Source organism: Cynocephalus volans, chromosome 1 (assembly GCF_027409185.1).
Source record: "Cynocephalus volans isolate mCynVol1 chromosome 1, mCynVol1.pri, whole genome shotgun sequence".
Lineage (NCBI taxonomy): Eukaryota > Metazoa > Chordata > Mammalia > Dermoptera > Cynocephalidae > Cynocephalus > Cynocephalus volans.
Genome location: NC_084460.1, coordinates 214453950 through 214476876, shown reverse-complemented (window position 1 = coordinate 214476876; position 22927 = coordinate 214453950). Strand labels below are relative to the sequence as shown.

The following is a 22927-nucleotide window of genomic DNA, read 5'->3' as shown; positions in this document are numbered from 1 at the left end:
GAAGCTTGTGCTAAATTTGCCTTTTCCAGTTCTCTTAGAGATTTCATTTACAGTTGCATTTTTGCCACACTTTGCAAAAAGCCCTTCTGAATATTGCTAACTTTGGTCATGTTGACATAGTATTTTTGATTGGTTAGAATCTTGTTTGCTTCACAGCTTATTATTTGAATGGAAACTTTTGAGTAATATTTGCTTGTATTATATGGATTTTTTACCCCAAGGTATCTCTTGTTAAGACCAAAAAGTCTGCCATTGTTTTCAATTTTTGTCTAAAACTCAGGGTCAGTTCATATCTTTTACAGCTTGAACACTCATTTTTAGAATGTCTGATAAGTGTTGTCAGATAAGCAAGTGAATTTTCACTAAAATAAAGGATGTGCATTTAAAATTTTTTCCTTTTAAATCAAAATGCAAGGTAAAATGCAGAAATGCTTTTATGTTTCCCAATTATCACTAAATTATAGTTAGTGACCTACTATTAAAAGGGTATGAAAATGTGGCATTATAAGTTTTAAGTGGAGAGGATTTGAGCAGGAGACTAGATTTTCACTTTGAGCAAGCATTCTATGAAATTTTGTAGAATGTTCCTCAAAATGTAAATGTTTTCTGTTGTATTAAAGAAAAACAAATGATTTACTTTCAAGTGATCTATTTTAAAAATTAGTGTTCTGCAGTCAAGAAAATATATTTGAATAGGCAGAATATGTTTTTTTTTTTAGGAGGAGATTGATAAAAATTTTTATTTTAAAAAGTCAGTGATTTTTGTCAATAAGAAAATTACTTTGGGAGGAAAAACTCACGTATTTTTGTACCAGTGTAAAAAATGTGACTGAAAAGAAAGTAAGTAGTGCTTCATGTTAGAATTATTAATGTGAAACATTTTATATGCCATGTATACTGGGACATATACCTATTATGGGTACATTAAGATAAAATTGTACAATTTAACAGTTGTTTTTTCCTAGAGATTTATCTTTAATTTAGAAAATGATTAAAATTATTAAAAGTATTTGTAAAGCAGGTATATCAGAAGCATGCATTAAATAAACTCACCTATTATTTTCTCTCATTCAAGACAAGTCAGCAACATATTGGCTCATTACTTTGGCAAAACAAATACCAAAATTGCTTTTTATATGTAATGCACATGTAATATATGCCATGATTCCTCATTCTCCCCAGTGCTGTTTTTTTAAACTTGTACTTAAGTAGCCTTTTTTCTTTAGAGCTGCTAAAATGAATCTGGGTGGGATACCTTTTGAGTTACATTAATTACATCTTTAGGTCGACATTTTAAGGTTCTGAATTTTGACAGTGTTGAGAAGGAATACCAATGAGACTTTTTTCTCTTGGTCCAGTTGAGTCATGACTGTCTGTCTTGAATCCCCTGTGCCAAGGTCTGATAATATTAGAATTGGTGATTAAAGATAACACAGACAAAAACTCTTTCATTCTGTACGTTTTTGTATTGAATGTTTATTGCATACTAAATAGTATTCATTGACTTAAGGTAAATTTCCTGCAGTGATATCATTTTTATTTGTAATTAAGCCCTTTATTTTTTTCTGTAATAGGAATATATCTTTCAGTGACTTAGGAAATACAACATGAATTATCCAATTTATTTGTTTATTCTAACTGCACACAGAGGCATAGGAGAAATATATTTAAGAACTATAGTATTTGAGCAATTTTGGTTAATGCTGTTGAGTTTTTCATTTTTGTAGGCAGTAAATTCTACAGTCTTGTTTAGTTCAGAACATGAAGCGAAGCTATTATATGATTATCCTTATAGTCTGATATTATATGGTTTTCAGGAATTATGATATAGTAACCTAATCATTATATTTGTAGAAACATAGAAAAATAAATTTATCATGAGGTAGCAAAATTGGATAAATACTAAGTTTATTAAGTAGGATTTTATTATATTAAGCACTAAGTTTATAATTATAACTAGAATTTCATTTCATTTGAATATCAGTATAGCTTTTAAATATAATTCTTGGGTAGATGATTTGAATATCTTGTTTGATATCAAATAATAGTAACATAATTACAAATAGTGATTTCTAAGTTTATGTGGTAAAAAATATGAGTAATCACTCCTTAAGCAAAGGGTACATACTTTAGAGTGAAAATTTGATAGATTGCATGAAAGGGTTGTTGTTTGATTTCCCCTCCTAAATTTTGATATATTGTAATTTTCCTCACCCCCCATATATTATCATTCTGTAGATACTTTCACAAGTATTTCATAGGTTTTCTGTGGCATCTCACACTGCTCACTTTTTATCTATAGTACCATATGAGTTCCCTTTTTCGGGTTTACACTGCATATTTTAAGCTGCTGATAATGTAAGTAGGTTGTAAGGTAAAGTGACATTTAGCTTTTTGATCTAGTCTCATTTTTAGCATGAGAACAGGGGCCCCCCAACCCTATCCTGGTCCTAAATCTTCTCATATTTCCCATTAAAACAATCTTCCTAACACTGAACAAAGAAATTCAGCCATTTGGCTACAGCCGCATTGAAATGCATCAAAAAGTAGCTACTACAATACAATTTTATTAATGAATGATCTACATTGGTTCCAGCTGTGTCCATGTGATTAGGCCTTCACCAGGCAACAATGGGTATTTCCCTATTGCCTTTATTTGATTTCCAAGAATGTGTCATCTGTTACATCAGCCCCTGCCAATATGCCCTTGTAAGTGTTTTTTGTTTTTTTCCCCCTTCTAAAATTCTGAAGCATAAGTTGAATACCCACACATATCCCTGCTGAAATATTGTTTCTACTGAATAGTGGCCTAGGTTTGCATGCCTGGTGTTGCAAACCAAAATCTCAGAATATAAATTAAAATTAATGTTTATTAAGTTTATCAGTAAATTTTCAGAAGCGTGGTAATGCTAAAGATAGACTATTTTCACTTTTACGTTTCCATCTTAATATTTTATTACAGTGGTATAATGTGTTATAGAGGTGGACAAGCTTGCAGATTGAAATGGGGATTGTCCAGATTGTTCCCTTCCCTGGACCATATGGTATAGTTCTAAAAGCCTTTTCTAAGCTGTCTGTTCAGTTTATCGTAAACTCAATCTTTAGTGCACCTAAAAAGATAACCAAATAAAAGTGAGCCTGCAAAAAAGGACTTCATATCATGTAAGGACCCCAGATATGTTTGTTTTAAAGGAGATAACTGCAGATGAAATTGAAGTTGAGATGATATTATAAACAAGAGAGACTTGTCATTCTCTGAATATTCTTTTGAGATTATATGGATTGTTGTAGATTGTCTTCAAATACTGGTTTTAAAATGAAAGCATTTATGTTACCTGACTGTACTTATTATCCTTATTTATCCCAGTCCTGCAGACTCAGAAAGAAGAGAATGTAGCTTCTATCTATTTTACAGAGGAAACCTTTACCTATGAACAATGCCAAGGAATGGTTATAAACTACAGGTTTTGTAAATATGTAAATTTTTTTTTGTTTTGATTTTTGTTTTTCTTTTTGTTTTTAACTGATCCCTGTGAGAACTTAGGGTTAGGTAACTTTGAGTAATTTTGCCCTTTTAGCCATTGCCTATACTCAGAGATAGCTGAAACAATTTTAATTATTTTTCCTTTTCCTTTCTTTTTTTCCCCCTGAACTATATGTTTCCATAATTCTATTTTAGGAAAATAGGATAAGAGATTGTTTATACCATATGCTAAGATTCTTTTCAAACTAAAATGAATGATTTCTCCTGACTCTCACTCTCCTTCCCTCCAAAGTAAGCTACTGTTAGAGAAGAGCATTAGATATTACCCACTGCTTTTTGGCACAAGAGATTTGAAGTTGAAATTCTACCAAATGGGAAAAAAAAGGAGAGCCTGTGAAGAATGTGATTCTTTGCTCTATCATTACCCTGAACCACTGAAAGGGTAACTGAGAGTAACTCAAATGTTATTGGAATGTGTAATTTTCCTTTGAATGGCCGCAGTGAAATATATTTGAACAAAAAAGGCAGAAAAAGTATATGTGCTGTATGGAGTTGATGGTGATTGAAATTAATGAGTCTTTTCAGCACTGTACAATAGAAATTGTCCCAAGAACAGTGCACAGTTAAAATTTGTCCAAGGGAAACATATGCAGAGAATGGTTATTACCTTAAGAAGATTACATAGATGGAATATTATAGTAATATAACAATGCTGATGATAAATAGGACACAAAATATTTGTTGGGATACACATTTTTCCAGTTTGAAAATTTTTCAAAAACAGAATCATTGATTTCAAGTGTGTGTAGGGGGTCTTCCTCTTATGTTAAGAATACTATTGTGATCTTTCATTTATTCTTGAGCTGCTAAAGTGCTCACAAGTTGAAAAACATAGTTTACAACTTTAAATAAATTAGGTCCCTTTTTCCTTCTTGTTGTCCATTCTACTTCCCACTTTCTTTCTAACCTTCGGTTATTTATTTATATGTGTATATTAAACATATGAGTGGTATATACCATATTATAAAAAATGATGTTTTATGGAGTTGGGGGATTGAAAGTTCTAGTTAGGAGAAGAAAGATGACTATGCAACATATGGATTTCCATGGAGGAATTTGCCCATGTTTATGAAAGTAATCCAGATTACTGAAAATTGTAGATAAATTATGGAAATGCAAATTTAAAATGGTTTTTATTTCTTCTAGCTAGGAAGGACTAGATTATAGACTAAATCCAGGAAGGAGGAGTCATAGATAGTCTAACTTAGCTATCTCCTCTTTCTTGTAGCTTTCTTTTTGTGGTAAAAATGCCTCTGACTCCAAGTAAAAGAAAATCTTACAAGATTTAAATGAGTAAGTGTTTTATTTGTCTCATGTCATAAGAAGTCTGAAGGCAGTTAGTTCACAAATAACTGATGCCATCAGGGATCCAGGTAACATCTTCCTTTTCCACCGTCCTTAGCATGTAACTTCAAATTTCACTGATGACTTTTGCACTTCTAGAAATTCTTTTTTCTTTCAAGCAGGAAGAAAAACAAAGGGAGAGCTCAGAAGCTTTCTTCCTGTGGGGAGCTTTCTCTTTTTCTTTAGAAAGGGATGCCTGTTTGTGGGGACATTTGCCTACATCTGCTTGGCCAAAAGTGTCACGTACTACCTCTAGAATGAGAGAGAAAAGTATCTTAGCTTTCCAGCCTTTATTTTGGAGGAAAGCAGGGAGAATATGAATTGGTAATGAGTACTTAGGGAGCCATTCTAAAATTATTTGCTGTACTTCCTCAATTCCTTTGTATAGTTATTTGCTTGGACCTTTAAACTCTCTGGGCACTTGTTTTATATAGTAACTTGCTGTTGGTTTTCTTTTGAATACCCAGTGTATATATGTTGGTATTGTAATATTATGTTTCTGTGTCTGAGGACAGGAATTGTAATTAGTCATCTTGGTGTTCTTACACTTAGCATAGTGCCTGGCTGCAACTCTCAATAACCATTGCTTTAATAAATGAATATTAAGAAATATATTTGTTGGGCTGACCCCGTGGCTCACTCGGGAGAGTGTGGCGCTGGGAGCGCAGCTGCGCTGGGAGCGCCGAGGCCGTGGGTTCGGATCCTATATAGGGATGGCCGGTGCGCTCACTGGCTGAGCGCGGTGCGGGCGACACCAAGCCAAGGGTTCCAGTCCCCTTGCCGGTCACACACACACACACACACACACACACACACACACACACACACACACACACAATATATATATATATATATATTCGTTAATATTATTGGTGTAAATCATTATGCTTTTAAAGGGTACAGTAATATTTTTAATTTGCAAGGGGTTGTGGACTAAATTTTGTAGCATTGTTTGTTATTGCTAAGGGGACATTAACATAATGATGTCAAACTTGTTTTGAGTGAAACAATACTCAGTTACAAGGGTTATAGGAAAATCCTCAAAATGGTTTAGTATTTGTGTTTGTTGGGAGCAAGTTATTCCATGAGTAAATAAAAAAATTTTTTTTAATTGTATGCATAGACTGTTATTTAAACAAGGATATTTTGTAGTACTCATATATGAAGATCTCAGTTTTTGAAGAAGTAGGCAATTTGAATTTATTTATTCAAAAGGCAAACAGGTTATTTGATAATTTATATTATTGATGTTGATTTACAAGAAGGAGTTATGAGATCATTGGGAGCCTCATATGGCTAAGGGCGTACTAATTTCATCTTAGATGGCATTTTGGGTATATTATTTCTTTTAATTCTTAGAGTGACAGCTTCATATTGTTTTTTTTTTTTCTTTTTCGTGACTGGCACTCAGCCAGTGAGTGCACCGGCCAGTCCTATATAGGATCCGAACCCGCGGCGGGAGTGTCGCCGTGCTCCCAGCGCCACACTCTCCCGAGTGCGCCACGGGCTCGGCCCAGCTTCATATTTTTTAATACACACGCAAATCGTTATGTACAATAGAATTTACTGTCTAAAAAAACCTTAAGAGGTCATTTTTACATCTGCTTTTTTGCCCTAAACTGTCTTAGAGGAAATCAAGTTACCTCTTCATTCAAAATCTGCAGAAGAAATGGCTCAGAGTTTAACTTGGTAGTGTGCAATAGGACCTCACAACTCCAATGTCTAACTTAAATTCTCTTTGTTGTATTTCCATTCTAGAAAGTTATTTTGACCTCAGAGGACAAAGTGTAAAACTATCCACTATCTCCCATACACCATGCCCTATGTAACAAAATTTAAATAAATTCCTCCCTTTTTATTTATGATGGTAGAGTTGTTGTTACCTCAATTACTAAGACAACCTGTGCATGGATAGCACTTATCTCAAAGCAAGGAATGTAGTCAAGTGTCTGGAAAGTGTCTGGAACTCACATCTTCTATTTGAGCAGTTTCTATTCCCTTTTAACATTCAAAAGCAGCCCTGAGAGAAGAGTTCCTACATAATCAACAATTTGGACAGGATAGTTTTCTAGATCTGAACCAGGAATTGGGTATCGGTGGTTGCATTTGGCTCTTAAGCTGATCTTTTGGTTATACTTTTGGAACTACTAATTTGTAGGGCAACATTTGTACTTAAAAACTTTGCATGTAAAATTTCAGCCCTCTCTCTATTTCAGTTTCATATTCTCAGTGATCAGTATAGTATCTGGCTCACAGCAGGCACTTAGTAAATATTGGTTATGAATTGTTTTAGTATCTCTTTGTAATGCTTTTTAATGTAGGTAGCTTTATGCTTGGCATTTCCCCATTCCTCTTTAATTTTATGTGCCTAGTAAGAACTCATACTTTATGTTTTGCTGTCTTTATCTTTTTATTCAATGATATCTGCAATGATTTAGGACTTAATTGAACAGCTGAATACCATAGTAATGCCTTAACAACTCATTTTGTGATGATCCTGTAATTTTCTTTCTTTTTTTTTTTTTTTAAACTTTATTTTGTCGATATACATTGTGGCTGATTATTGCTCCCCATCACCAAAACCTCCCTCCCTCCCCCCCTTCCCCCCCAACAATGTCCTTTCTGTTTGCTTGTCAGTATCAACTTCAAGTAATTGTGGTTGTTATATCTTCTTCCCCCCCCCCGGTTTTTGTGTGTGTGTGTGTGTGTGTGTGTGTGTGTGTGAATTTATATATTAATTTTTAGCTCCCACCAATAAGTGAGAACATGTGGTATTTCTCTTTCTGTGCTTGACTTGTTTCACTTAATATAATTCTCAATGATCCTGTAATTTTCAATCCAGGTATACCTCTGTTGTTTTTTTTCCTCATAAGGGTGAGGACTTAATTGTAGTCTATTGATGAGGATTCAGATTATATAAATTGAATGACTGTTGTGTATAAGGCACTTTGCTGGGTTATGAGTAAATACAGACATGAACCGTACATAAGCTTTACTGCCAAGGATTTGAAATGTGGTTGGGGAGACGCACATATATACTGTACAACTATAGTATAAGAGAGATTGTGTTAATTGCTCTAATTGAGATATAAGCAAGGTTTAGGGTACTACAGAGGAAGGACTGGCTGAATAAGGGTGAATGATTGACTAAAGCTTCATGGATGAGATGAAATTTGAACTACTTGTAGGCATTTGACAGGTGGTGAAGGAGAAAGGATTCAGGAAGAAGAAAGAGCAGGGGCAATGCTCGTAGGTAGGAATGTGTGTGGAATGTTTGAAAAAGTGGCAAGGAGTCTTGTATTTGGGGGTAATGGTGTAGATGTGAGAGTGGCAGGAATTGAGGCTAGAATGGAGCTTGGAACCAAATTGTAAGAGGTCTCATTTCTTGTTAAATAATTTTCTCTTTATTCCATAGAAAAATCATAGATTTGAGTAGAGGACTGAAATTAAGATACTCTAAGTTTCAAAGGAAGAATGGAAGACATTAAATGTAGATGAAGGTAGGGAGAAAAGCTAGAGGACTGATGCATAGTTCAGGGTAAAGATTATGAGGGAGGCTGGAAGCAGAAAGGCTTGGAAGGAGAGCCTGATATCAGAGGCTTGGGTGGAGTCAGCTAAAAGCCCTGTGGCTGTTGATTTCCTCAGAGGTGTGTAGCAGCATCCTGGCTCCCAATAGAGGTCACTTGCCAATTTGAGCCTTCCTTCCACTTGCATCTTTTTGGCATACTGTGAAACGTGCTTCCCCTCCCTGCACCTGGGAGAGCAAGTATTTTAGCCTGAGTTCTAGAAGAAAGCAAAAGGTGAAAAAGGTTGAATAGTTGTTGCGTGAGCCAAGAGTATCTGCCACATATCCTCAACTCTGTATTTTCTGGACTCTTGGTTCATCTTACTGTAGTAGAACTTGCTGTTGTTCCCTCTTTGAAACCCAGCTCAAATGTTTTACAGCATTTGTTGATCTGTATTCTAAGTGTATCCACTCTTGAGACCAGAGACTATATTTGGGTGATCTTAATATTACAAAAACACTTAACATTAATATTTAGAATGTAATCATTCAGCAAATGCTAGTTGAATAAAGCAAATCTGTTTATTCTTTGTGGTTGCACAGACGTTTCTACCCTCTGCACATGCTGAGCATATTCCATCTCAGGGGCTTGCTGTGCCTGTTGCTTTAGATCTAGAGCTGCATAGTCCCCTCCCTTTCTTCTTCTGGTTTCTGTTTAGATGTCATCTCATCACCAGCAAGGTGTTCTCTGACAACCCTATGTAAAATACCTTCCTCACTCCGGCCCTTAGTAGTGTCTATCCTCTATTACCCTGTATTATTTTTCTTTATAGGTGCCTACCTCTGATGTATGTACATTTACTTGATGATTGCCTTTTATTCCACTTAGAAAGAAATTGCTTATGGTAAGAGGATCGTTTGCTTTATTGCCTAATTTATCCCTAAGCATTTGGAACAATGATGGACAGGCACATATAGGCACAATAAGTATTTGCTGAGTGAATAAATAGCAAAAATCTTGCTGAAAAGGATAGGAGACATTCATGTGCAAGTTTGTTTATAAGTTTATGCAAGCCAAGATGTTGTTGTTAAAACTTTTATGATATCAAATCATTAATATTGCTCTCACAAAATAAAAACAAATTTTTATTTTCTATAGATTGTGCCTCTGAGATCTAATTATGGATTAGTATTTGTTTTAAAAATATTTGAATGTTAATCATATCCAGTCAGAAAACACTTATTATGCATTGTAGCTTAATTTTTAAGGCAGTGAAATGGAAGACTTTCAGAAAGCAACTTATTTTCATTTGTGAGAATGGAATATTTTGAATATTCTAATAGATTTTTGAAGATGGTTTGACAAGAAAATAATACATGTTTCCATACATTGTACATTTGCTTTTAGGATGGAAGGAAACTAGAAACAAGCATGGAAATTATTTGCTCAGAAAGGTACAAGTTGTAACTGAATTGATTTTTGACAAACATGTCAGTCAGTCCTCATGTAAAAGATAAATCTTGGGAACACTTTAAAGAAGACTTGATTTTAAAAATCATTTTATATATACATAAAATTTGCAAAGAAATTCTAGACTGCTTGTGATGAGTTGAAGCTTATTTTTGTTATATTTTGTGACAAATTTGGTTGGATATTTTTCCAGAAATCTTAAGTCTGTAATTTGGCAGTAAAAAAGTTGGTTATCGAATCAATATTATTATATGGCTTTTAGTGTCATAAGAATTCCCTTCTGGAAACCCATAAAAACTCATTTTTTCTCACTATAAACTTTATCTGTCAGTTTTCTAGAAGGTCAGAGTATTAATGTTGGGATCTGCTCTGGGACAGAGTGTCAACGAAGTGGTCATAAAGTTTAAAAATGCCACATGGTACTTTTCTAAGATTAGGATTTCTTTTTCATATCAAGTTAATGCTTATTTTAAAATACAAAAGTTATATATTGATAGGCATATTCTTAGTGCTCCTTAATGAATAAGTGAAATAAATGTGACTCTGATTTTTGCATTTACTTATTTGATATTTTTATTTGCATATTTGTGCTATCTGGAGATTACTTCTTAATTATTCATATATTTTTAGTGGTAGGTTGTTTTCTTTCTAGTTTTGTAAGTTAGATTTTTCAAAAAAGTGAAATATAATAAACGAGTTTCATTGGAGAACATTCCCAGTAACAGTTATTTCTTATTACTTGAAAATGAAACTTGTTTAGACTGTAAAATGTACTAGAGCTTGGAGGTTCCATTTAAAAATGTTTTTGTACTAAGTCTCAGTTGCCATTGGTTAATATTAATTTGAGTATCCACCCACATATTACATGTATATAAATATAGGAAAACTCTGAGTGGTTATGAGAGGAGACAGCCTTTTAAAATTCCAAGACTCTGTATTAGTAGAATATCCAGTCAGTCCCTTTCTTTTTTTAACGTGTGTAACACATATGGATGATTATGCAATAACATATTCCTGCTTTCTTAATACAAGACTCTTCCTAAGAGTGAAACTGGAAGTTTTTTTCAATTGTGTTCACCTTAATTATTTCCCTTTATTTCAAGACCCATACCTAATTATTTAAAGCATGTTAATTTTGACATTTTACTTGAACTTTAAAATTTTGAGTTTGCATTGTACTTCCTCATGTTCCTATTTAAAACTCTAAGTACCAAAATAGTATTTTAGTTTCTGACACTGTGTAGAAAGTACAGTTCCAGATTTCTCATACAAGGGGGTCCTCAAAAAGTTTGTGGAAAGATTCGTATTATCTTTTAGTTCCATTTTCCACAAACTTTGTGAAGTACCCTTGTATATAAAGATCTTGATCTGTTTACAGTTATTTAATAATTCAAGTACATTTTAAAATTGAGAATTTTATTTCATGCATTAGAAAAGCAGTATTTGCAAAACTAAATTATTTTGTCAGTAGCTATAGTGCCATTAGTTTTAACCCTTGCCGATTAGTTTATTTGTAGCAATAGTGGTTAGAATAATTTGAAAAGCATTTGCAAGCTCCTGGAGGGGAGTAAGCTTTCAGTAATTGGGCAGTAGTTTGTTATTTCAAACGATTTGGTCTCCTTCCCTAAGGTTAAGAAAAAATGTAGTTTCTTTTAATTGTGAGTTGAAACATATTCAATGACAGTAACTTGAGGAATAAAATGACGCACAAAGAGGAAAACAAAATTACTTATAATTCTACTGTAAATGATTGCCTGCCTGTGTGCATATGCTCTCTCACATGTTTATATGTTCATTTCATCATATATTTCTTTTCTTTTTTTTTCCTGACCGGTAAGGGGATCGCAACCCTTGGCACGGTGTTGTCTGCAGCACGCTCAGCCAGTTAGCACATGGGCCATCCCTATATAGGATCCGAACCCATGGCCTCGGTGCTACCAGTGCTGCACTCTCCCGAGTGAGCCACGGGGCTGGCCCTCATCATATATTTTAATGTATTATTTTCATGTAATAGTGTCAACATTTTCCCCAGTAAGTATTCTTTTTTACAATTTTGATCATGAATCATTTTAATCTTAAGAGATCCATTTTTGTTAGATATTTTGATTGTTTTCAGTTTGGGAAAAAGACTTCAATAAAGATTCTTGATAACTTCCAGGGTTAATCTTTAGAAGTGGTATTGCTTAACAGACACAAAGAATGATTATGTATTGTAATGATGAATAAGCTAACTATCCTGACTTGACCATCAGATATTGTACATAACTACTGATAGTCAACTTTGTACCTCACAAATATGTGTAATCAATTATGCTTCAATAAAAAAAAAATTAGAAAACAAACAAACAGAAAAAAGAAGTGGTATTGCTAAACCAGAAGATACGTGTAGTTTTCAAGCTTTCTGTGTCATGATCAAATGTGGTAGGGCATTTTAATACTTCAAAGCAGTGCTAACCTTATGCATCAGTAGAGTAGGTAGTACCCTTCAGTCTACATTTTCAGGACTTGAGATGGGTCCTTTTAATTCACGAAGTATTCTTATCTACTTTGCAGATGGTTGAAATTTCACCATCACCTGTTGCTCTCTTGTAACATACAAGTACTCCTGGGAGAAGTACTTCATTTACTCTGAAAATGTGAGAGAGTTTATCTGATATTTTAAATTTAATTCTTGCAAGTAAAGTTTGAAAACAAGGTGGGGAAAGGGACATGAGAGCATTGAGCAAGAGGAATGACAAGAAGATAAAAGAATCCTTTAATTCTATTAAGGTCAATTGTGAGCAATTTCTATAGTAGTTACTACTGTAGGAAATATAGGATATTATATACCTAGTTTTAGAAATTTAAGTTATAAACTGTCCCTAAAATGATTCAGGTTGTTTGTTAATTATGAATGCTAATTAATCCAGTAGAGAGACTTATAGTTTTAGATATGGTGCATATATATGCTGGATAGAGATGCAAGGGGGAATCAACTAACTCCTAAGCAACTTGACTCTGAACACACAGTTTGCAAAGTGTGAGATTAATTTCTTAAAAGATGAGGATGTAGAATGCAGCTTTATGTAGTTTGCAAAGAATGCTCTGTGCTGTAGGGTCTCTGCTTCATTAGACAAAATATTTATATCATTGGAATGTCTCCTTGAAAAGCCAGTTGATAAAGAGATAATACTGACAGACAAGGCCACTGGGTAGATAAAAGTCATAGTGCATGCTCCAATCAGGAAACTTTGAGCTGTTGCTACTTATCTTTTATTCAGTGAAAACGTGTGTCAGATGATATGGACAAGCCTGTGTTTCCTCTGCAGAAACATTAGAGAATAGTAGACCTTCTAGAAATTATGCACAGTTGTTTGTGTATAATTTTTCTTTACTTAAGAGTTTCAGCCCTGAATGTCTTCAGGATTTAAAAATCCCAGTCTATTATTAAGGACTGATTGTTTCTTATAATAGTGGGCAGCTAATAATATGCCTCTTGTGATATTTAAAAACAGTGATACAGCTCTCATTACCACATGTATTAGCCCCAGATTTACTCAGCCATAGTCTAAATTGGGTTTTTGAGCTTTTTAAAATTTAGCATTAAAGATCTCTGGACTCTATCTAGTTTTTTTAGTGTTGTTTTCTTAAACTATCAGCAAATGTCTTAGACTATTGGCAAATCAGTAGATTATTGAAAAATATGGTGACTAGAAAAAGAGCTGGTGCAATTAATAAATAGAAGAAAATATACTTTTAGCTAATCCCACTTTTAATACATTTCTATATTCATGTATAACTTTGGAGATGAGAGAAATATCATTAAATATTGCAATTGATACAGATTTAAAACATGGTTTTATTGATTTGGATCTTAAAAGACAGATTCTAATACTGGCTTCACCTCACACTACTTACACCACTTAAAAATCTCACCGTGGGTGTTTTTCACTGATATAAAATAAATATTAAAAATATTAAATGTGTCTAACACTGATACATTTAAGGATATTTATTTCTAGCCTTTTAGTCCTCTACGGAAATTTCTCTTTATTCCCTCAAGTACTTACCTGATATTCTTTTGCCTTCTGAGCTGTTTGGATTTTGCCATTTTTTTTTTTTTAGGTGCTTTTCTTCACTGATAAATCAGATTGAGTTGTGAGATTATACTCTTTTCATTTTTCATTGGAAGTGAGTAAATCCAGAACTTTATACTTGGTGACATTAATTTCAACTCATCAAGGGAATGCCACCCATGTTTGCTTGGGTTGCTGTACTTCAAATAAGATGTTGAAAATGTTTGTGTGTTAGAGTAATGCTGCTATTTCTGTTTCAAAATTAACTGAAAATGTGATATGTGCCTCCCACTTGGGAGAGGGAAACTTCTCAACAACTTTTTATTTAGTTAATATGGATTAAGTTCTTAAAAGATGTTTGAGTGAGACTCACTAGCACCAGTATAGTTAAGAATCTGTTAGTCATCTTACTTAAACTCATTTGGTGTTTATAGTTATAATTACCCAGCACAAACTGAGTCTGAGTTAAAATTTGGCATAGATGCCAATGTTGGATGGTAAGATAATGCTTCTGTTCAATAAAAAATGCCCTAGTGATTCAGCCCATTAACTCATTCTAGATCATAGACTTGACTGTTCTTGGATTAAATATTCTTGCAGAGTGCAGTCAGGTTGGGGAAGATGGTTTCCCATGGCATGGAACATAGTTTGTAAACCCCTCAGCAGGGCTATTGGCAGAACTGTTTTCCTTAGACTGAGGTGTGATATTTTGAACACAGTAAGATGCCACTTATTATATTTACATTCTGATAGAATGTGTGCATCAAGTTCTGTGAGAGTTAATACTTAGTGATAGTAAGAAGTGATTATTTGTGGTTTATAATAATAAAGATCTTAGATGCATTAGGAAGAAATTGTCAAGACAATGGCTAAACCGTTTTATTGTTCATTGATTCAACACACGTTTATTGAACACTTTCTGTTTGTGAGTGCTAGGGTTACAGTGGTAAGCAAGCAGACCTAGTCAGTATCCTCATGGAACTTAATATTGAGTGGAATATATTGACATTGAATAATCACTCGTATAAATATATCCTACATGTGATAAGTACAGAGAAGTACTTACAGATTATTTTGCCAAGGGGACCCAGATTTTGTTTGCTGGTGATAATAGTAGATTATGAGCTAGACCGAACATAGCTATATGGCTGACCTCTTCACCTCCTACTCCAGATCTTTCTTGGTATATGAATCTTGGGTATTGTTTTTATTTTTCATTTTTTTTTTTTTTCCCCAATTCTAGTCCTTAAGATCTATTATTCTATCAAAAAGGTGTCTGACCAGAGCTGGGGGTGAGGGTAAAGGATTGTGGATTCAGAGGAGTGATGATTTGGTAGCACTCTGGGAGGGACCACAAGAGATTAGAACAAAAATTTGAGTATTATCACCCTAACTATATGGTATTCAGTTTTATGTGACTCATACTGCTGGTATTGTAGATTTACAAACTATTGGGAGGTATTATTAAGTATTAATATATTTATTATTTATAGTGACATTAATATATAAACATATACCACAATATATCATTTGCATATTAATAACTATTAAACATTTATATTTAATCCTAAAACTCCAAAGACTAGAAAATGGAGGCATCTTTTACTTATATCGTATCATATACCTGCAGTTAAGTATAATGGGATGAGATATGAATATGTGGTCCAAAGACCTGGGTTTAAGGCCTTGCTTTGTCACTTGCTCATGATGCCAATATTCTTTATTTCTTTTTCTATAAAAGAAAAGTGGTTGAACAATGGTGTCAGCATTTCTTCCACCTATGATTCTGTGATGCACCTTGACTTCTCTACTTGGGTATCTGTATCTGAATGGGTCAGATAGGCCAATTTTCTCCCACTAAGTTGGTTTACAGCCCACTTCAAGAATATAGAAGGCTTGGAGAAATGCCATCTTGAGAAAGCAAATACATTATTCATTCTGTCAGACTTTTATAAAACAAATGATTATTGGCAGAAAGTATTTTAAAATACCTTTTTTCTTTCCCCTTTAATAAAAGCCTAATTACTGAATGTCTAGTGGGCTCTCCAGAATGATGGTTAGTGAATTGGTTTCTCATCCTACTTCCACTTCTAGAAATAAACTAGGATGATAATAGATCAAACAGAATAAAAAACTGCAGATGATTTTCAAAATTCATGGATTTTGGCATATGTTCTCTTAGGCCATGAAACTCACTTTGGCCTATATATCAATTGCTTATGCTGTTTCTCCCATTTCTTCAATCATTGTTATTTCTCTTGTATCCATAGGTTAAAACAGACACACATCTACATGAAAAAAATTTATTTCCTATAAATTCTGATTTCTTTGAGCAGTAAGAAAACATATCAATATTTGAAAGAGAACATAATAAAATGTGTTCAGATACACTTGCTAATTGATTTAGTTTAGACTTCAGGAATAAGAGGAAATCTTTAGTAGCAAATACAGTGCTGCCTGACGCTTGCTCAGAACCTGTGTTAAGTGAAATCATTGTTAACTATAAAAGCAGAAGAAATCAACTTCCTGTGTCCACCTGATTTTCAGTTCAGTTCCACAAAAACCCAGTGACACCCACTGTGTGCCAGATCCTGGAATAACTCTCAGGAAAAAAACAGCGTGGTCACCATCCTCCAGATTTTCACAGCCCCATAGAGAAGCAGGACATGGAAATGGAGTGAAACAAGTGTGATACTGTACAGAATAGAAAGGAAGTCATGTTTAAGAGAAGTTCAGGAAAAGGCCTCACAGAAATGATTCATGAGCAGAAATTTTAGCAAAAGTTCATCAGGTGAACATGAAGAGAAGGCTAACAGAAGAGAGATAAAGGTGTGAAGTCAGAGGAGTGTAAAACAGCTGGGTGAGTGTGGGTGCTTGTTATTGCTACAAAGCAGAGTCTGGGGAAGTGGGGGAAGAGAGGTTGAGTGGGAGAAGGGCAAATGTGGCTGTAGCGAAGAGAAAGGAAGGGCCAGGAAATGAGTGTTAATTGCCACGTATAGGGCCTTGGATTGTATTCTTAGGTGATAGAGACATTGAAGGTTTTTGAACATGTCACTTCATGATCACATTTCCATTTTGGAAAGATAATTTGTGGTTGGCCTAAGGAGATGGTATGGTGGAAACAAGGTTGTATGGTAGCATGAAGACCCAGTTAAAAGGGTTATGCAGTAGTTTAAATGAGTGATGAAATGATTTTCTGGTATAAAACTTTCCATTCATCAGTATACTGCCACATTAAAAAATGTTAGCAAATTGAAAATCTTTTTAGCATTTTGTAGGCCTAATTCCTTGCTGATTTTATAGATTTTTTTTATAGTTTGAAATTAATTAGCAATGAAAAATTCAAAGAGGGTTGGTAATTTGTGAGTGGAAGTAAACCACTAAACTTCTCACAAAAAAATCCTCATAATTTTGTTTTATGGAAGGATCTTCAAAAAGTTCATGAAAAGATTTGTATTATCTTTTAATTCATTTTTTCCACGAACTTTTTGAAGTGCTCTCATACAATTGTGGACCTTAACTTTACAAAAATGTAAAGTATTTTAAACATATACAGACCTATTTATTTGTGGAAATTATGCATTTTTAAAAACAAGTGAATGATATCATAGTGCCTGGTGCACGGTAAATACTCAGTAACTATTTGTTGGATTTGCATTTGGTATTTGAGAGGTATAACAGACTTTGTATTAATTCAGGTCATACAGCAAGTGACTGATATTTTTAAGCAGAAAGTTAAATTCTAAATTGAGAAAGAATGAAAATGTTTGTCAGGGAAAATTAAACAGTCATATATGCATATAAAATTGTATCTTTTCAAAGAGCACACACTTAAAAGATCATTTCAACTCCTGTAATTGGAAAAGCACATTTGAAAATAGCTTTAAATTGTTTCACAAACAGTATGGCATATAAGTCTTTTTTTATCAAATATTGGTTTTGATGCATGAATCCTCAGTTCTTAGTCACCACAACAGGAAACAAAAGTCAGAGTTGAAGAAATAAGAACATCCATTAACATTATGGGGAATATAAAATATTAGATTGCTGCATCTTTTTCAATTTTAACCCCCCAGATTTCTAAATGTTGTTTTTTAGTGTACAAGTTATCTTAAATGTTAGGTTGTGCTATGACTTGAATGTGTCCTTCAGATTTAATGCGTTGGAAACTTAATCCCCAAATTCATACGTCAATTGGAGGTGGGGCCTTTGGAAGATAATAGGATTAGATCGGGTCTTCAGGGTGAGGCCCCGTGATGGAACTGGTGGCTTTATAAGAGGAGAGAGAGAGACCTGAGCTGATAGGAGCACTCTCTTGCTCTCTTTCACCATGTGATGCCTCCTGTCATGTTATAATGGAGCAAGAAGGCTCTCACCAGATACTGCCCCCTCCATGTTGACTTCCCAATAGTATTGATAATTAAATAGAAATAATTAAAAAAAAATTACCTAGTCTGTGTTATTCTGTTCTAGTGCAGAATGGACTAAGACAGGTTGTATGTCCCAATAACCAAATAGTGGAACAATGATCAGTTTCCATTAGGCCTTGTCTGCAATTGAAACTAATGCTTAGGAAATGGATTCATTCCTTACTATTAGCTAAATTTTCTTTAATTTTATGTAAAATATTGTCAGTGCATATGGTTGGGATTGAAAGTTCATTATTCCGTATTTGATGCAAAGTTATATTTCAGCTGATTTTGTTGAGGTTTTAGGAGTTAGGATGAATTTACTGTGCCCGATTTTTATGGGATGATTTTTAAAAAATAACTTTTTAGTAGGATTTGGTCATCTTTGTCTTTTTTTTTCCTCCTCATATGACAATTGAATGTAGTACATTACTTTGAAGAAATTTCTTAGCAAAAAATTTTTAGTTTATATTCACCCTTTGTAGGTTCTGTTAGGGGAATCACTGGTGACATGTTTCAAAGCAGAAATCTTCTAATGCTTTTTTTACTATTTAATGAGATTTCAGGTGTATTTTAACAACTGGAGTTTCCCAGATGAATCATTAAAATAAGTGAGTGGGATGGAAGGTAATAGTTACTTTTCTCAGCACTGCCCTATTTTACTCTGCTGGGTTATTGGTTAAGAAGAACTTGGGTGTGTTGGAGTAAGTGGGTGGAGGTGCAGAAGGGAAGGGGGGGGAGGAAGGGTCAGTAGGAAAATACCAGGTAAACCTCTGATGACCTATTGGGAAATCCTGCTCAAATTTTACTTTCCCCAACTTAAACCATTTAGTGTTTAAGCTCACTGTTTTTTGCTTTGCCAAGCTGAAGTTTCTAAATATTGTATATAGGTAAATAGAAAATTTTCAGCAATTGATTCAAGTTTTAAGGTATCAAGCCATGTGTGGATTAGCCTGTGGAGTCAATTTCTCATGTGTGTGGGATTAAAACCGTTAAAACCATCATCACTGAAACTATACCTTCCTACGACTAATAACAGTAAGGTGTCTGTGGAATATATTAATACAACAATTCCTCTGATTTAAAATTTTTACTGGGTATTTTGGTTGGAAAATTATTTGAATATTATAGATAACTGAATTGACATCATATATGAGGGCTAATTATGGGTTTCTAATGTGAGTTAGGTTTATTTTTTTAAAAATTGACATGATGTATTTATGCTTAGCACATCTTTTTCAGTAAATCAATGGCATATTTCAAATTTCCTATATCCATACTGTTAAAATATTTCAACTACCACAGCAGTTGTAACTGCTAGAGGAGGTAGACAAAAATGTAGTTCACCTTGAAAATGATCATGGCTCAGGGAATAAAGAAATTGGGTCAAGCCTAAAAAAATCCAGGTACAATAACAAAAAGTTTTAATAAAAATTCAAAAAATATTCACAGCATTGGTTTCAGGCTACTTTTGTTCTCTGTGATCTTATCAGTGCATTATTTTTAATTGAGATGATGCTCATGGCACTCTTTCATTTTGGTCAAAATGTTTGTATGAAATAGTATTGTGATTTTTCACTTTGTATCCCCATTTTAATTGTAAATGTAAATTTTTGGAAAGGCAAATAATTCTTAAATAGATCATTTTGACCTCTGGTGATTTTAAATAGAATTTGAAATGGTGTAAAATTTCTGTCATAGCTATCACTTTGACTCATTTTGTATTGCCAAATTTAATGTTTAGCATTTAACCATGTGTCATTAAATCATAGTATTGATAACGAATTAAACTTTCATAAGGCTTTAATAGTATAGTAGATTTTTATTTATGTGGTGTCACTGGGGAATAAAATGTGCTGAAGAAGTGAGTTTTTCTTTAACTGAAGCTTACTTGTTAAAAAAACTTAAAATTTGATAAAAATTTGTCTGAAATATTTTATATGCTCTTTAAGGAAGCAAGAATGGAGTGGCCGTGTACACTCAGTGTCATATAATATCACCCTGAATGTCATGCAGAAATGACGTGGGCTTTCTGATTGGTATTTGTTCTCTAAAATAAGAAGATGTTTTGTTGTTTCTTCCTTTTAAAATGGCACACCCCTAATTCTCATATACTTACTCAGTTTAAATGTTTCAGGGTTTGAGATCCATGGTGGTACTTGTGATGATTCTCTGACAGATTTATAAACTCGGGAACCTATGTAAGACATTTGGCTCTCTGTAGGTCTCTTAGCAAGCACCTGACGATAGCCTTCTGCCATAAAGGACACCCTCTTCTTGCTTTAGAGTTAGCCCTTTCAATGTTGAGGTCTGTTACTGCTGCTCTCAAGCACTCATTCCTTAGTAGCCATTGCTAGTGATGCAAAAATGTCTATATTAACCCTAGTGCTTGTGAGCATCTGTGGTATTAAGGGTGACCACCTGTAGCTCTCTCAGACTATTGCTAAACTGGGCAAATAATACACTCTTTTTGCATTTTAACAGATACCACTCTAAAAGCAACATGGTTTTTTTCTTTCAATTTTATGCTTGCTTGTTTCAAGCAGTTCTAAAACAAAACTCAAGCATAGCAAAAGTATTTGAGCCATTCCTTAATGTGCTTTAATGACATTTGGTTTGAATCTTATAGTTAAAAGTCAGCTTTCTCCCTTTTGCTTGCATCTAATGGGAATCATCTTTCTTCCAGGTTGTGCTTCAAGAAGACTATAGGGAAGAACACATTTTCTTTTTGCTGCAAAAGTTGCAATAACAGTGAGTGGGTAACAGCCAGGATATGTCTGTCTCTACAAAACAAGCAGAACAAATTTCCATGAATCAAAGCCACTAAGTATAGTTTTCAGAGATGGTAAGACATAGTTACTCTCCCTAGAAAAATACACCCAAAATGCCGCCACACCCATTGGCCACCAGAAGAATGCTCAAATAAACGCTAGTTCAAACCTGTACGTTTCACTCTTCTTACTGAGCTATTAAAGGGATGGAAACTTAACTATAGCTATACTCTTTTTTTCTCGTTTTCTATTTTTCGACCTCCCACATGCTTCATGTTCAGTATTGCTTACTGAGTGTGTCTTGAATCTACAGCCACACCTACATGTACTGCCTCCACAGTGGCTGATGATTTGCTGATAACTTGTAATTCAGACCTGTAAGAAACATCTGTAAAATATACGGCATGATACGTACTTTAGATTAATCATAGAAAAAGGCAGAGTAATGAAGAATCAGAAGCAGTTTTTTTAAATACTAATGTTGCTTTCTTTGTGGTTTTATGAGTGCAGTATTCTTTAGAATGATTAATATCACATTCCATCACTTGGGGAAATATCTCAGGTCATTTTTACAAGAGCCTTTTAGAGGCCTTTTAAGGTTTATACAGGGCATATACACCTTAGCGTGAGTAGGTCAGAGGAAATAAAGCAAGATAGTAGATATCTGTGATATTATCTAGTAAGCAAATTAACGTTCAACTGCTATTCTGTCTTTCTTGAAACATTTGATATAATTTTCAAAATTGCCTTTTATTGTTCTCTCAACTACTTTCTAGAAATTTTCATCATTTGAAGTAATAATGGCTATCACTTCGTTGAATTTGAGGGGTATTTGTTAACTCAGTGAACACCACATTATTAGAGCAGAAGTCTCCAGTGGGCCTGAAAAAATTGAGCTCTACATAGCTCAGCCTCTGAGCTTACCTCTTACCATAAAACCTACGAATTCATATCTGAAATGCAGGCTGTTAATGAGGAATGAGTAGCACTCACTGCATTTTTAATGACTGTGTATGTCCACCTTTCCCATCTATTCCTGGTGGACAGGGGGCCATGATTGAAAATTATGATTTTAAAATGCTGGAAGATTTGAAGATATCCTTTCTCCTTACATAGAGTGATTTATACTAATAGTGGGACTGGCTAAATACCTTATAACTGTTTGCAAGCTACTGTACTTCACATGTATTATCTAATTTTTATCTTCATGACACCTCTGAGGTTAGTACTGTTATTCACATGTTAGAGAAGATGAGATCAAGTCTCACAAAGTTAGGTAACTTGTACAAAGTTATACAGCTAGGAAGTGACAGCTGAGGTTCAAACTTGTATTTCCCTGACCTTAGGGTTTATGCCTTTTCCATCTCAAGAGTGCCACCTCTTTTCGTGTAAGCAAAATCCTTATATACATTTATTTATATATATATAATATATATATAAATAAATGTATATATAACTTTTTTCCTTCCAAATTCTCATTGGAAGATTCAGACATCAAGAAATAAGCTTTTTTTTTCAGTTCAGCCATTTCTTTGAGAACGATTTGAGACTTTTTGCTTTGAAATGCAATTTAAGTAGGCATTACTTTTAAGCAAGGTGAAGTACAGTTTTATTAGTGAAGAGCATCATTGAGTAATTGAAACTAGTAATTTTGTGGAACAACATTGTTAAGAAAAGCAATACGCTGTTTAATGAGTGGTATTTACTTAAGTCATAGAGGAAAATTCAAACATCTGGAATATTTAAAAAATAATATAGCATTTATGCACAAAATGATTTTCTCCCTTATGTCTTGTAGGAAATAATATATAATTTGAAATGTATATGA

At 33.9% G+C, this 22927-nt stretch overlaps 1 protein-coding gene across 6 annotated transcripts in view; it reads left to right on the top strand.

Moving 5' to 3' along the window:
* The window catches only part of GTDC1 (glycosyltransferase like domain containing 1), a 390698-nt gene that overhangs the window by 100917 nt on the left and 266854 nt on the right, over positions 1-22927 (top strand). For 2 of the 6 annotated variants that reach the window (XM_063094089.1, XM_063094122.1), the window contains exon 3: positions 21015-21173. The exons of 2 other annotated variants lie outside the window; for them this stretch is intronic. The gene's annotated coding sequence lies outside the window, so the exon portion shown is untranslated. Of the gene's footprint in view, positions 1-4772; positions 4838-9226; positions 9299-21014; positions 21174-22927 lie in introns of all 6 variants that reach the window. 2 more of the 6 variants (XM_063094097.1, XM_063094105.1) reach the window with 2 other exon arrangements.